This window comes from Melitaea cinxia, chromosome 8 (assembly GCF_905220565.1).
Source record: "Melitaea cinxia chromosome 8, ilMelCinx1.1, whole genome shotgun sequence".
In the NCBI taxonomy this organism is placed as follows: Eukaryota; Metazoa; Arthropoda; class Insecta; order Lepidoptera; family Nymphalidae; genus Melitaea; species Melitaea cinxia.
Window position 1 is genome coordinate 2,311,336 of NC_059401.1, and position 17,356 is coordinate 2,328,691.

Below are 17,356 nucleotides of genomic sequence, written 5' to 3' on the forward strand. Positions count from 1 at the left end.
GTTGTCGCAATCAACTATTTAAAATAGCTGTTTAATAATATAGCTAATCCTAACAATAATCCTTTAATAATAATAGTAATGTCTGTTGTATGTATTCGAAAGGTTATTTCAACAAATTGACTGTTATATAAACATTTTTTGCCTTGTTCGAACACTTATTAAAAATAAGTTATAATAACGACTGTATTTTCGATAGTCCAGCAATATTCAAGTAGCTTAATTTACATTTTAATACCTAAAGTTGTATTAAAACGTAAATTAAGTATGTAAACCTTTGTATTTCTACTAGCAAGAAAGTAGACAAGCTATTCTCTATTACTCTAAGTTACTACGTATTTACGTTACAGACATTATTAAAAATAAATAGAGTATGTGCTTAAGACTGCACGGCAGAAGTGAAATCTTCATTGGCAATCGCAATCAAGCAATAACGTAATACGTCCCGAGTTCACTCGATCGAGCCTTTCACCTCAGAGCGTGACGGATCAGCCTAACTTACTACCTACAAAAACGTGTGTGTGCGGTGCGCTAAAAGAAGTTTTTACTGTAATAAACTATTGTAATATCATATTTGTTAAAATATAAAAAAAAAATGTAGTATGCTGCCTTCTTTGTTTTAAACGTATTGAAAACATTTCAATCGACCAAATACAATTTAGAGATAGAATATTGTATAGTAACACGCTAAAGCGTGTCACTTATACCGTACATCGTGATCTGCAAATCAAATTGACGACCACGCACTGCAAGGCAAAGTTGTCGGGATGTCTGTTTGTACATCAACTTTTAATTCATATTTTCACTTCATTCGCCTCATGAGCTCAGCCATTTTGAATATTTAAGTGATGTTTACTATACAATAGCGTACTGTATAGTTGTTACAAGTAACACAAAACACAATAACTGAGGAACAAGTAAGGGGACACAGTTATGATATGCTGCTAAAAATTTTGAGCAATCCGACTAGGGAAGTAAAATTAAGTAGCTAAATTATGCTATTAAAATAGTGTTTTGTAGAGCATAAGTGACATAAATGACTAGAGCTTCTGTCACGATGTTGAGTTTATAAAACACTCAGTTATTTTTTACTTATAATGATTTATTTAAATTTATAAACAAAAAAAAAATACGCATTTTTGCCTATATTTTCTCCTAACAGAGACTTTTTCCTTTATTTATTCCAATACATTTTACGATGAAGTCAACACAGTATAAGATACATTTCTGTAAGGCTTATTCTGCAAAGGAAATAAAAATTATTCTGTATAAACGATACAAAAAAAAAAACAATCTATAGACTTGCGTTTAAACATCAATCGACACACATAAGTAATAATTTATATAAACACTGGATTACCTTTAATTACAAGAACGGTATCTGAATATGAACACAGCGTATAGTTAGGCTTGCCATGAAACTGGTAGTTGTCCCAATCAATACGTGTTTACGAGTGGTGCAGTTACGAGTCTGGTATCACGTACAGTGTACACTTGTTACGAGTTACGAACCAATAATAATCGGTCTCGTCACGATCCTATAATAACAATAATATCCATATTTCCTTGCAAATACGGGAATAATGCAAACCTGAAAGGGAATTAGGATCAGGCCCTTGAAATAGCGAAGAGGATTATATGTTTAAGGATTATACAATAAAATACTATTTATTTAGAATTTAGTAATAAAAAACTAGGGTTAAGGTGCTAAATATATAATCATAGTACTAAAGGAGAATTGAATTAAATTATAACAATTGTAATATAAAGACTTTAAACATCTGAAACTAATGAAGAAGGAAACAAAATAATACCAGACGTCTTAACAATGACATCAACATGTGTAGGGTAAAAAATTACAAAGTTAAGTCTGAACAGAACTGTCTTGACTTAAAAAAAATATTAATTTAATATTTCAGTTCTAGATATTGGTTACTATTTTCAATGAAAGTAAGCTGATGTCCTATAATAAAGATAGAGCAGTTGTAACGGCGAATAAAATATGTGTTTGGTACACATAGACACATACAGAGAACCTCTTTACTTTTTTATTAGTACCAGTAAGCATAAAATTAAAATTAAAAACACTAACGGTACGCCCGACAACATTACGGAGATCAATCAAAAGTAGAAATAGTTAAAGGATAGTCGTAAAATTAATTAACAAAATCGCAAAAATAAAAACTAGTTCGGAAGTAAATCCGCTTGCTTTATGGCGCCAAAGTTAAACTTTGTCGGTGCCGAGCGATTATCATACAATAGCCACTCGCGATGCGGCCGCGTTGACAGATACTCGTTTCCTGTAACCGAAACTAGCAGCCATTTTGTTATTCTATATCGACCGCGAAATGGCGGCGCTAGTACGATTTAATATAAAATAGACCAATTAAATATTGACTTACTTTTACAAAACTCCTATTTTATTGTAAAAATAACTTTAACATAACGACACATACGTACCTACGATTATAGACGAGTATTTAAGAACATAGTTGAAACCTTTTATAAAATGTTGTCACCAAAATTTATTTATTTATTTCAATCACAACTTACAACTATTATTACAGGCAGGTACCCAATTCGGTAGTGAAGCACACATATTTTAACTTATATAACAAATAACATATAACGCTATCCGTGTGAATTCATTCGTTGTACAATTAAAAATATCCGTCTCCTCTGCTACAAGGTTGAGAGTGCGAAGCGCCCACGTCAGGGGCGCCTCGTTCAATAAATTAGTGCGACCACGAGGTCCAGAGGTATGAAACCAAATATAAGAAAAGAGGTATATAAACTACAATTACCTTACTTAAAACTGGATTCATTTTTCGTAAAATGTATTTAATATTCCCAAAGATATCACAGCCTATTTTCGAATAAATAATTAACTTTTACATTTTGTTAAAAAGTGTAGAATACATAATACATAGTATGTAAAACCAGAACTTAAATCAAATTACCTACTACTAAAACTTTATTACAGATTAGTTAGATTATTTATTTACTAAATTGTAATATAGTTAGTAGACAAAAACTACAGGCTACCAAGTGATACATTAGAGATCAGATTTCGTACGTGTGTCTGTAAAAGCTGGCATTAGGTGAAAGATGATTCGACACAAGCTATAATGTAACAAGACAGAGACTGTTCTGCTATCTGGTGCTACATGAATACTATTATGCGCAATGGCACGCTTATTGACTGGATCCCGAGTGTGGCGTAGCGGACTTAACTCGCGTCTAGGGCACAATACCTTTTTAGACATCGAATTTTATTTTAAAAAAGTATAGTTATATAAAGTAAAGTTATATAAAGTAAAGTTAGCCCTTATTACCTTAGAAATAATAAACTGTAAAGCTTACTTCCTTGAAAGTAGAGAATGAGTAAAGTGTGTTCAATTGTGCGCTATAGGCTTAAAATAAACAGTATATTTATAATATATTATAAACACATCAAAAATACCCTACACCCTGTATATTTATTCAAATCCGAATTCCAAGTCAAATCGCGTGCACATAACGTAACAGGAGAGCAAAATTTATATTTATATTATAGTTTATATAATATTTGTGATCACATGTTATGAGATATCAGTGGTCACGATTCTTAGAGATATGTTCTGGTCGCGGTATTTATGAAGCGACGTAATGCGGCACGTATCGCATATTCAAGGTACGAAATGATTTAGTACTGAATAATATAACTGGCTCTACCAAATATTTTTCTTAGAGAACTTACTAATTATCCGGTTTTGTCCGGTTTAGTGCTTTAAAAAATGACACGTAGACAAAATTACTACTTTACTAGTGTAACATGAATATTGTACATCAATCCTAAATCTAATATACCTAAACTTGCTTGTTTTATTATTACTGAATATAGTATTAATGTTGTAAATAATTGATAGTATTTATAATAATAGTAAGTGAGGTCCCCATCTCAGCACAGCAGGAAATATCCTGCTCAAAATATGGAGCAGCTCGACTGGGGAAGTACCTCGACCTTACAGAAGACCAGAGCTACATAATGTGGCTTTAAAGCAGTCTTGTGTTTCTGTGGTGAGTAATGTGACCAGACCTTTTGGGGGGTTGGAGGTAGGGTCAGCAATACGCTTGTAATTCGTCTGGTGCTGCAGGCGTCTATAAACTAAGGTAATCGGTTACCACCTAGAGAGCCATACGGTTGTTTGCCGACCTAGTTGTATAAAAAAAATGGTATTTTTAGGTGTATTATTAGTGTTTGTGTTATGTTAGTTGGAAAGCTCTCAGCAATTGATAATTATTTTCTAATGTTTACGCGAATTTCACTCATTATAATGAAACAACTTTTCCGGATTTTATTGCGGTTTATTAAGTTTTTTAAATGCCTGACGTTTCGAATACTTTACAATAACCATGGACACGGGAGTCCCATGTTCCTAAAATGCGAAAAAGTTGTTTCATTAAAATAATTACTAATTTCAAACATATTTGTAATTTCGATAGTAAATCCTATTAAGACACATAACAACAAACAACAGACAACATAAGACTCTATCCAAATTACAGAAATTAAAAACCTTTTAAAATTTTATTTTATCTTTAAATTATGTAAGTGAATAAAAATTACATTACGATTCATAGAAGTATAATTGTAATAAGCTCTTACCAATCGGATAAATATGAAAGCACATTCGTGCAAAACCACAAGAAACATCTAGTGTTAAAACAAAAAGATATTTTAATAACAAAACGCTAAAGTATGGAGACGATATTCAAAATGTTTCACTCGCTTATAACAAGTGCATGCTGTCTGATCACGATAGTTTTTGCTTACGAATGCTTAAATATATACATCATGTATATATTTATCTGTATGTACGTAGATATCTCGACTATATCGTGACTATATGAATTTATTCTACAAAATAAAAATTGCCATTGATAGTTTGATGTTTTACAGCCTAAAGGTAGAGATAATAAGTCCTTCTACCGTCATAAATAGGGTTTCGTATTTGCGTAGGTGTATTACCACGAATGTTACAAAAACAAACGCATACACTATGTTCCTATGTAAAATTAATTACATGAAACTCAAGTATCTGCAGAATCTATATTCCGAATCGGTGGTAGCTTCACTTTTACAAAAATAATAATTTATTTTTAAAGTTTTAATTTGTAAAATGAGGATTCGAAAATGCTGTTGGAGCCTATTTGAATAAAGCTATTTTTGATTTTGATTTTGAGTAAAAACATGGCAACAATCAACTTTTAGTTATTGTATATAAAATGTATATATATTTATAATTTTCATCATAAATATAGATATAATTATCATATAATATCACTTTAAATCAATAATGTAAGAATGTTATACATACCTTTGTATATAAAAGGTATTTACGATCAACGACACCAATCAACCATTAATCTAAGAGTATAAACTTAAATTTTTTGAGGAATTCCATTAACTTTCTCCTAAAATTTTACTTAAGCTTTACTTTCTCAAATTGGGAATTGGATAAAATATCTGCATATATTTTTTTATTTTGCTATGTTCTAAAATGTTCTAAAAAATAATATAATATACTTATAATAATACTTGTAGAGTATTTAATAAAAATATATGTTTTATTTTGCTTGTGATAAGTAAATTCTAGAATTACTAAATAAAATAACCAAATATTCAAGCTTTAAAGAATAATCTATTACCGTTTGAAACTAAAATGTATGTTTCACGTTATCCCTAGGTTCAGATATGAATTACTTGATTTTAATAGAGCAAGTCGTTTTAACATTTTCGTAATTAGCACGAGAGACATTTTTAACTCTTTTTTTAAAATCTATTTCATCACCATTCCATCGTCATAATGACATCAAAATTGACAACCGCCTATCGGTAACCGCCGCCCGTTATTACGCTTAATAACAGCAGCTCATGGCAATTGTCTCAAAGCCTTTCGGAAAACACATAAAAACCGATTTAACTCGTCTCGAGACGAAAGAGAAAAAACAAAACAGAAAAATTCATTTATTTCTTGCGTTTCTCGGTCGCGATGATTACTGTACCCACCTCAGTTTCCGCCACAAATGATTCCACGCGGAGGCACAGAGCGACACAGTGTCCAATCATTTTCTCAGCATACCCATTGATATCTGACGTTTCTTGCACCGTGTTCTCTTTCCTCCTTGTTGGAATACCGCCTAATGATAGTGCGTTGCGGTTAAACCGTCATTAAATCCATCCCACTCACACCCGTTAAGGCCGCGTAAATTAAGGCGAGAGGTAAAACATCCAATCCGAAAGGTACGTGATCTCCATTACGGTTACGGTAGTGCCGAAATATCACAAACTACCACTTTTGAATATTGAAAAATGAATTTTATAATGACGTTTTTAAATTTCAAATTCGTTGTTCACGATATGTATTTTTTATGGAGATGTAAACTTCGTTGCCGCGTGTACGATAATGCGTTTGAATTCTTTGTATCTTGGTGTTTTTTTTTTTTATTATTTTAAGTGCCGAAGTCAGCATTTTCAATTACGACTAGACAAAGGAGCTGAGTTGAGATTATTTCAAATCGAGTAGCTGCTTGTTGTTAACGAGTTTTTACTTACTCTCGTATGCTTTTGACAGTTTTGTCACTATTTGAAGTAAAACTTCTTTAGGGGCATGAGGGTAAAATTTTTACGTATGAAATTCAATAATAATAATATTAACGTTACAAAGATGTGCAACGTTTTTGTCGAACAACAGAGCCACCTAGCGTGTCCTATAGAAAGTAAAAGGTTGTTACATTAATATCGATAGTATTACATTGCAAACTAACTAGATGACGCTAAAACGAAAATCTAAAGCTTTAGATTTGTATAAATATAAACGAGACTTAAAAATTAGTTTGCTGAAGAAGTTTCACTTCTAACATGTGTACTTTGTACGCACGCACCTTTTTGTTTCAGTGTGAAAAGTCAGACGCCGTCCTCGCTTTCAGCTACCAACGTGACACAGTGATTCATAGCGTTGTATATCATAGGAGTCTATTATATTTTTATACAATTTATACAAACGTAGTTAATATAAACCTGCAGCCAGTGATTAATATGAATGTACGACTGTACATAGAGGTATTTGCTATCTATCATAGGCTTTATCTATTCGTTTTGCTATTAAATTTAGTATCTTTTTATTTTGTACGAAAAGCATGTCTTTTATCTACAAAAGATTTATTTTATAGTTAAAAAGTAAAACACGTTTTCTAACTCTTTTATTACACATTAATAATTTTATGTAACAATAAAATATATGTTTACCTACGATTAGTATTCAGAACGCACACAGGAATTCTTTAACGTAGTCTCTAATATGTGTCATACAGAGATGGTTTTCCCGAACAGGTTACACCTTGAACCTCTTGAACGAGTAACCAACTATGAAAATTTAAATGAAATATAATATTGTATATCTAGAAATAATTGCTTCCGGGCTATGGGATATTATCCCAGTCGAGAAATATTAGTAGGTATCGGAAATACAAAAGATTTTTGGTCCTGACGTTTGTATTAACTATGTGTTTCCAAATCCCTAATAAATGCATTATATAGGATACAGGACAGGCTTTAGCTGTCAAGCTTGTATGTTAATATTTAGTCTGATTGTGGTGCTTAACTTTCTACAGTAAATAGATTATCTAACGCTATAAATACACTTTGGAAATCAGACTAATTCATTTCATCAACTCAGAAATTCACTTAGTACAACAAACAATCTTCTAACAGTGTTTTTTTTTATAATACTAATTATGGCTAATAAAAGTCATAAGAATTATGCTTACATGCACATATTCAGTACATACATAAAAACTTTTTGCAACGATACTCGGTTCACTGCCTTCACATAATAGATGTATAAAAGTAGATAAGGGCATGCAACAGATAAGAAATTAGATACGTGAAAAAAGAGGTTCGAGCTTTCAACCTGAAAACCGCCAGGATCAGTCACGTGGAACTTAAAAAAAAACGTTCCAGTGTATACGCGGTTTAATTAAATAGGGGGTGGAGTTATTAAATAATTACACACGGGCTCGACCAATCAGGAGGCGAGGCGGGACACCCAATTAGGGGCAAGACATGCCCGGATGCGCTGGAGACGGTTTTTGTACGACATTCGAGTAATGGCGTCTCGCATGTGAACGAATTTTCTCGAAAATTATATGATTATATCTCGTAATATATTTTTATGTATTAAATATGATATTTGCATTTTTAACTCAAATTTTATTTATGTATTTCAACGCTTCAAAGCAATGATTTGATTGTTCTTAAATGTACAGTAAAATAATTTTTATTAATAATGATTCGGTAATATTATAACACAGTAAAATTATTTTATTCAATCCTAGATATTTTTATTATGAAATAGTATGTAAGTTCAGTTAATGCTTTACGTTAATGTAAATATATGAGTCCCAATGACTAACACGTCATAGTGTCATACAAAAATATTGTCTTACACGAGGCATATTACAGACAATGCCTTATAACGTAAAAATCAATCTTTACGTCCTAAATCGACCTTATTACATAGACATAAATTTCAATTCCGAATGCTGTTAGCATCTTTAAAATTAGACCACACTGATCTCAAACATCTCTCAAGCATCGAATTTCAGTGGTTTTCTTGCAATACAAAATACTACACTGTCTAAAAATGATATGACTCATATCGCCATGCGGTAGAACTCAAAGTTGAATAATAATTAAGAATTTCCCAGTAAAATGTTGTAGTTTTATGCGTTAAAATCGAGAAATTACATCGCTGATGAGAATTCGAATTGACAGCAATATTATGTATAGCTAGAGAGTACGAGGTGTAAATCTCGTAAAGCAAAATTGATTAAAACAGCGCTTTAAAGCGCATCTGTGTAAATAGTTATTTATTATAATTTTATCGCTGTAAAGATATATTAGATCAATTTAAATTTCGAATAATAATTATTTGAATTTTCCATCACTTTTACTTGATTTTGAAATAAGAACTCTGTTATATGTACGATATTTAAATGATAAATTAAAATAAAGATCGCTATTTTTATTTTATACGCTAATAAATTTTATTAAAAAACGATTAAAAAACTTAATGTAGAATATACATTAGCGAAATAGTTTTCAAATTAAGAATCTATCTAATCTGTTCGGAGATCATTTTTATAAAACAAATGCAGTTTTAAACAAGAAAAATTTATAGAAGAAATACCGCAATATCATTCCTTTATAATCGCTTTTAAAATGACATTTCCACTTATTAGTTCTTATAGAGCTAAAGATAATATCTAAGACTTACAATAAATAAAGATAAATGAATAGATAGAAAAAAATATACGTGTTCTTAGTATTTAATCAATAATCCTAATATAGCAAAGGAAAACGTTAAAGTAGTTACAGATAGATTCAGATCCACATCTTATATCTAGTATTTGTCTGAACCTGTTCGTAACCGACTGATGACAAACTGAGACCTTGAGTTATATTACAAGTATATCGATTCTCGAATCGATTATCGAAATTATGTAGATTAGGTTTAGGAAGTCGATTACTAAATTTGAAAATATTTATAGTTTTGGTGGTTACGGCATCAAAGAATATCCCCCTCTCTTCCCGTGGATGTCGTAAGAGGCGACTAAGGGATAACACAGTTCCACTAACACCTTGGAACTTACAAAGCCGACCGATGTCTTTGTCTTTGTGTTGATGTCTTCAACTGCTGGCTTTGAAATACACAGGCCGAAGACGGGCAGTAGCGTCTTCGGTGCGACAAAGCCAGCCCTGCGGTCACCAACCCGCCTACCCAGCGTGGTGACTATAGGCAAAACACATGAGTTCACGCCATTTTTGACGTGAACTTGTGTAGTAGTGGACTACAGAACAGTAGACGACAGTAGTGGACTGCGAAAGGCTGCTGGGATGATGCTATGATAGTTTTCAAAAGCTATAGAAAAGTATCTTCACCTAAATCGATATAAATTCTACAACGTCCGTTTTTTTAAAATATATATCACTAGGTCGGCAAACAATACGGTACGGCTAACCTGGTGGTAAGAGATTACCGTAGCCTATAGACGCCTTCAACACCAGAAGCATTGCAAGCGCGTTGCCGACCTAATCCCCAATCCCCCCCAGATGAAGCTCTGGTCACCTTACCAACAGAAACACAATACTGCTTGAAAGCAGTATTATTTAGCTGTGATCTTCTATAAGGTCACGTGTACCACCCCAGTCGCGCTGCTCCATATTTTGAGCAGGAAATTCCTGCTGTGCCCTACCTCAGTTAAACCGTTATTCTTGGTATGAACTGAATTGATTTGGGAAATAACTTTTGTTTCAGACAGTGTATTTTAAGGAAGGTCGAATTTTATATTATATTACGGTACGTACAACCCGCCCGTTAATACGTATCCTTTAACCCGCAGTGGAGCAGCATAGTGGATTAAGCTCTGATCCTTCTCCTGAATAGAGAACGAGATGTTACAGGCTGAATCGATTACGCTACGTACTTACAACAGAAACTGAAAATATCGACCGTGTAGAGCGAGACATACTAGCACAAAATGTAGCTTGCTATAAATATAAAAATACTTATTGAAGTAAGATTTCTTTACGCACGCTTGACTTGGGGAGTAAGCTGGTGAATGCGTCACGGGAGAGTTACGAAAAGTGTGATCAGACGAGGCGAACGGAAGTTGAGAGGGAGATACAGTTTAGTGAAGATAACAAGAGAGAGTTACGTTTCGTGAGTTTTACTTCAGTCGTGTAGTCTAAAGCGCAATCGTTTTTTTAAATTATGAATACAATAATTCTAGCTTATGCTTCAAGATTAACGCCACAATATAATAATATTGTAAAATAACTTTCTCATATACAATATTTACAAAAACTACATTCTAAAAACCAACATAATCCACGCGGGAACATTACCAACAATACAGGGGACATTATCTAGCTGTTGTAAATGATCAACGCGCCTTGTAACTTGTAGAATGTACAAGAGCGTTCGCACTGTACAGGGATATTCCGGTATGGGTTATTTACCTGTATAAAATGGTACTTATCGAATCAAAATAACGGTAAGAGAATCATTCGGTAACCGAATCATATCGGTAATACAGTATCGAAATAAACCGGTAGTAGGCATAACGTTCGCGTCGTAAGTTTAAGCGGGCAATTCCCGTTCTTGTAGCTGCGCTGCGCTAGCTCGGATTGCGGTCCGAACGTACACCATATCTCTATCTCATTCGCTCCCGTGTGTTGCGTGATTTTACTTAAAACTTATTTATTTGTGATAGACGACAGGTCCCGGGTGTGGCGCGAGCAAGTTTTCATCTCTTTTTCGTTAATGTTTACATTGCATATAACGAATAATTCAAAACAAAAAACTTAATTACTTTCATAGTTAAAGAAGCCAGTCTTATGAAAAACCAAGCATTATCAATAAAAGCAAAGGAACATTACAGATTCTTCATTTCAAACGATGGCTCACAGATTTTGTCACCCTCTGTTACTTCTCCGAATCATTTAAAACCGAAATACATAACGTTATATTTCGGTATTACAGTTTAATCGGTAACCGTTTTATTACGGTTTTGGAACCAAAATAAAACGGTAACCTTTTCAATCGGTAACCGATTCATACGGTAACCGTTTCAAACGGTTACCTTTATGAATCGGTTTGGCGAACCCTGGCACTGTATGACGTTATTGCTTCACGACAAATGGTACGGTATATGAGCATATATAAATGGGCGTATTTATCCTAGACGCTAAAGGGCCATGCCTGGGCGTTTGCCTTTTTCTCTTTATTTATGGGTGGCAAACTTTATTGGGCCGGGGCGCTGAATTTTAAAATACGCCATTGCATAGATAGGAACAGCGTTAGATATTATAATAAAAAGTTGCTGTTTTATGGAATCAAGTCAACTCGAGTTGATACGGTATTCGAACCTGGTACTCGAATTTTAGTCCGAGACTCGAATTTAGGATTCGAGTCTAAAAACTATAAGTAAACACTTAAAAAAGTACCACTATCTGAAGATAACATTGTCTACAATAATGTCTAATTGTTAAAAATCATCAATCAAATAAATCACTTGGAGACCGTCGTATGGTCATTTAAGTTCTGCTTCAAAGTATTTGACTGGCTAAAATAAAGTTTATAAGCATCTTTATTGACGATGGAACACCAATTCAAAAACGAAGATACGACCATTTGATGACAGCAGTATATAAGCTAAATTCTTCGAACAAAAAAGTATTCATCAGGAACAATCAAAAAAATAGCAATGGAAACGCGTCCAGAACATATCGTAAAGGAAACGACACATGTAGCTAACTCCTGTCATAACACCATAAGATAGTGCAGTTAATGATGTGCCTGCACCATCAATAATATTAAGACGCGTTTGAATTTGTCAATACGATAACGTTTATCTCTGCTTATAAAATAAACCTGAAAAATTTGTTTGAATTCGCTTCTCTTGATTATCTTCCGAATTGGATGGACAAAAGAGCTTTGTTATGAGTTTATTTACTAAATTAAGGTATAAGCTTGAAAACTTCACGTTTCTGTGTCTAGGAGAAGACCAGTATCTAAAATCTCTGGATTTCCCCACCGTGCTTCGGAGAGCACGTTAAGCTATCGGTCCCCGATAGCGATTGTCACTCTTAGTAGGAAATATATGTGCCAACCCGCAGTGGTGAATTAAGCTCCGAAGGATTTCTCCTACATGGAGAAAGAAACCTATGCCCAGCAGTGGGATGATATAGGCTGAATCGTGAATAACCTTAGCCCCTATTACGTATCTTTTAAAGTTTCGATTATAATATAATTTGTATAATAAAAATTCTCGTGTCACAATGTTAGTTACAATACTCCTCCGAAACGGATGGACCGAGTTTTATGAAATTTTGTGTGCATATCGGGTAGGTTTAAGAATCGGCGGACATTTATTTTTCATACCCCAAGTTATAAGGGGGGAGGGGTGTTAAGGAGGTAAATAACATATATGGCTAAACAGCGTTTGCGGGGTCAGCTAGTAATTTATAAAAAACAGCAGATTTATAGTTGAAAACGTTAATTCTATTACACTGCAGATACATTTTCTAAATTATTAGGAACGACGTAAAATAAAAGGTTTTTATAGCTATTTCTGAGAAGATAAGTAAAAATTTATACCTAAGTTCTACAAAAATACTTTTTGTTAGTATTAACATAATTAAAACTCAACATATAAACTTGTTTAGCTTTAATGGCTAAATTATCAATTATATTAATAATATATTAAATCGAGTACACTTCCGACCAAAACAAAAAAACTTAGAATATCAAAAATATTTTTAATTGATTACTTAGAAAGTCAATGATATTTTTTGCGGTAAATAAATAGAACGACTAATAATTATCTTTTAGTTTTTATGTATGTATATACCTTTTTAGGGCGTTGGTTTTATTTATTAGGCGGTTATTGGAACCGTGTCACTAATTATTTATATATATCTCTTGAATTTACATGTAATGTTTTTTTTCTTTTTTTTAATAATATTTAATTCTATAAATAAAACTAGAAATCTAAATTAACCCGTTATTTTGAACCGAAGCAATTACATTTTTTTCTAAATATTTGACAGTAGTAATAAAATTGTATGCAAATTTATTTACATTGTAACAAGTGATGAACATCCATATACATTGCTTTACTTAGAATAATTCAGTAAGACCTGGATTTTCTCATTATAATGGCGCAATAAATTCACTTGACGTCAAAAACAGTAGCTATGAAATTATTTCGAAGCCGGTATCACTCGCGTAGGCCGAGCAATCTCCCCCCATCAAACAGAACCGCATTTCATCGTGTAATGTATTACTTTTAATAACCAAAAAGTAAACTGCATTGTCATTCCCATAGAGTACCGGCCCACAGATTACAACAGCATAAAGTTGCTAGATGAATCGTTGCCTCCTTGGCTTGTACTTCGAACGCGTCGTAACTTCTCTGTCCTCACTCGTGTCGAACTATGAGACTGTATTTCCTATGTCCTTGTAACAAGGTTCGATTTGATCAGTAATTTCTAAATATTGCGAGGTCCATAAATTTATGCGAGGTCCGTCATAAAATGGACCACGCGGGGGGCACGATAACTGACTATTTGCATGTGACCGAGACTTGACGAATGGTTCACGAGGATGTCCCTTTGTCTCTTGTATTGTAATACACCAAAAATCTTCTAAAATTATAGAATACAATGCAAATATGAAGTGTAAGGATATGTGAGCGTTTTAACTTTGTCATTGTTACGTAGGATTGTGTTCGTTTAGGAATTTTGTGTTCAACGTTAATCTTCTTCATGTTCAACAACTATAGTTCCTTGCATAATGCTTTCTGAGGAGTACTAAGGCTTTTTCTTTCATGTAAAAAAAATTCTGATCACAATACTTGAAAACGCTATGCTTGGTCAGATTTCAATCTGCGACAGTCTAACTACAAACAGATTTAATAAAACTTGAATAGTTAACGATTACAATACACATCCAAGATAAAGCTAACTAAGCTAGTGTAATTTTGAAAAAAATATCCATATTCACATAACTGTCAGAAATATTAAAATGTAAAATCAATAAATACCTTCTTTTTTAAATAAATTATATTAATATATAAATTATTACTGAGTCAAGCATTTTAATACGGAACGTACCATCTCATAAATAATTACAACTTAATTCATATGAAACATATCAAAATATTTTCTATTATATAAAAGAAATTTCTATGAAATCCAATATTTATGCATTGAATCGATTATACCTGGAAATTGTTAACATAAAACCCTTCTAGATTATCCCATATACTTCACAAATGTTACTTTCGAGTACGTGCCGGGTTTTTAATGCTAATCTTTCATAATAGATGGCAGCTTTCGACGCTCGTATATAACGCTTTATTGGTTCTGATTCTAGGAAGCAAGAGATGTCACTTTAGCGTTGACCACACTCGTTCGTATGCGATCGCATCGCTTCGGACGATGAAAGATACATATATAAATTACGGTACAACGTTTGAGAGTGATTGTGTAAAAATGAAGATTTTATACGTGTTGATGAGAATCCTTACATTATCACGTTTTTATATAAATTGCTCGTACGTATTTACGTAATAATTACTCGTCATAAATACAACCTAAGAAGTGCATTTTCGTAATTTGGAATACAAAAAAATTACACGTGTACAAACTATAAACGTTTATTTTTGGAATTTGAAAAATTAAAAAAAAATACAAATTTATTTGCTTAAAAATAAATTCGAAAACGATAACAAAAAATAAACAATAACAGATGTCGTAAAAATATCGTTATGATACATAAGATCGTCACGTTGCGTTCAAGTGTATATACTACTTTTCCACATTACGTCTTTAACCGATATTATTTCACAAGCAACGTGACCCCTGACTGCACTGAATAGATCAGGCTCTCAGCGTTCCTAGAAATATCCGCGTGTCTATTTATTGGAAATGATTTATAAATTCAGAATATTGATATTTAAATTAAATAGCTCCACAAACTCTCGGAAATAAATCTTGGAATATCTCACTTCAGATCTGAACGAATTTCCACAAACGTAAATCATTTTCATGAGCGTAATTATTGCTAAATTTATATAAAATCAAGTTAATGGTTCAGTCGTAGTTATTACTCGTCAAAACATTTGCAAAACTTTGCAATATGTTTTCATTGCCTTAAACAAATAAATGATGTTTTTACGTATTGCTAGGTAACAAAATTCGTGAAAGGAATAAATATTTCATGTTTATGGTAAATACAACTTTAACTTACCTCTTTGTTTTAAAAAAGTAATGTCGATCAATTTTTTTTTACTATTTTAAAATATCAGAATTTTCGTGATTTAAACGAATAAATCGTTTACAAATTTTTACGAATTCGTAAAATTTAACAAAAACTCTCACTTAAAAAACGAGAAAACCGGAATAATTTTAAGATACTGCGGAAATGTCAGCTTCGTTGTCAACTGTCCTCATTGGGCGAAAACGTATAAATGTCACTTAAAGTATTTCAAAATGACAAAATTAAAGTACGTTTACATTCTACGCAATTCCATAGCAGTGAGCAAAAAAAATATGAAGAAATAGCACATGCTATAAACAAATGAGGCTTCGCAACAAAGGCTTAAGTCTTACTGTTTTAAGGCTTACCGTACTTTGTCAGAATAACAGAACGCGGCATAGCAGGATTGACGAACCCAAATATGACTTTTTGATGTTATATTACCTGTAACAAATAAATAAGCAAATTAGAAATTATTAAAAAGTTATAATTAAAAAATAAGAAGATACTCTTTGATATACGAAAGTTTTTGTTTTAGACAATTAAAGACCCTGGCCCTAACCACCAAACCAAGATTAAGAATTTTATCATTACCATCCATATAAAAAATATTCAAATTATTATGTTATATATTAATTTTTAACCAACTTCAAAAAAGAGTATATTCTAAGTTAGGAGATTCTTTTATTTACGTATGTGTAGTTTGATTATTTTTTCGTCTACTTTCGTTGTATTACTTGTCGACGTAATTGAAGTTGGTTTTTTTTTGCGAGCAAACACAATTATTTTTACGTATAGTTACTATAATCTATACTAACATTATAAAGCTGAAGTTTATTTTTTTGTTTGCTTGACTACGCTAATCTCAGGAACTACAAATGATTTCAGTGTTAGATAGCCCATTACTAGAGGAATGCTATAGACTATAATTATATCACTACGCTAAGACATAGGAACGGAGCACCAACAAAGATTGTGTAAAATCGGGTTTTTTTTTTCCTTTTGAGAGTTTCCGCCGCGTGCGCCGCGTAAAAAATAAAAGTTTCGCAAAAATCATGTATGACAGAATTCTTCCTATTCCAAGAGGACAAACTTCACAAAAGTTCAACATATCCGCTGAAAATCGATTTAATTAAAACATTTGCTATTTACAAGTTTACGATTGTCATTAAACATATTTATTAAATCATAAAAAATATTAAAAATATATAACATCGCGTGTGCCTAGAACCGCTTGATAATGATGATGTTCACACAGGATCAGATACAGACCGTCACGACTTCTGTACAAAGCAAATAACTTTGTCCCTACACGCTATTAAGCTTATTTCTTTTATTGAATCAATATTTGCTATCAGATTATATATCTGATTGTCTTTAAATAGAGCCGGACTAGATGTTTTATCCAATGTACTCGTATCTCGAGCCTCAGAAAATTCTATGAAATTAAATAGAAAATTTAATTTTTTATACTATCTTTATCTAATCAA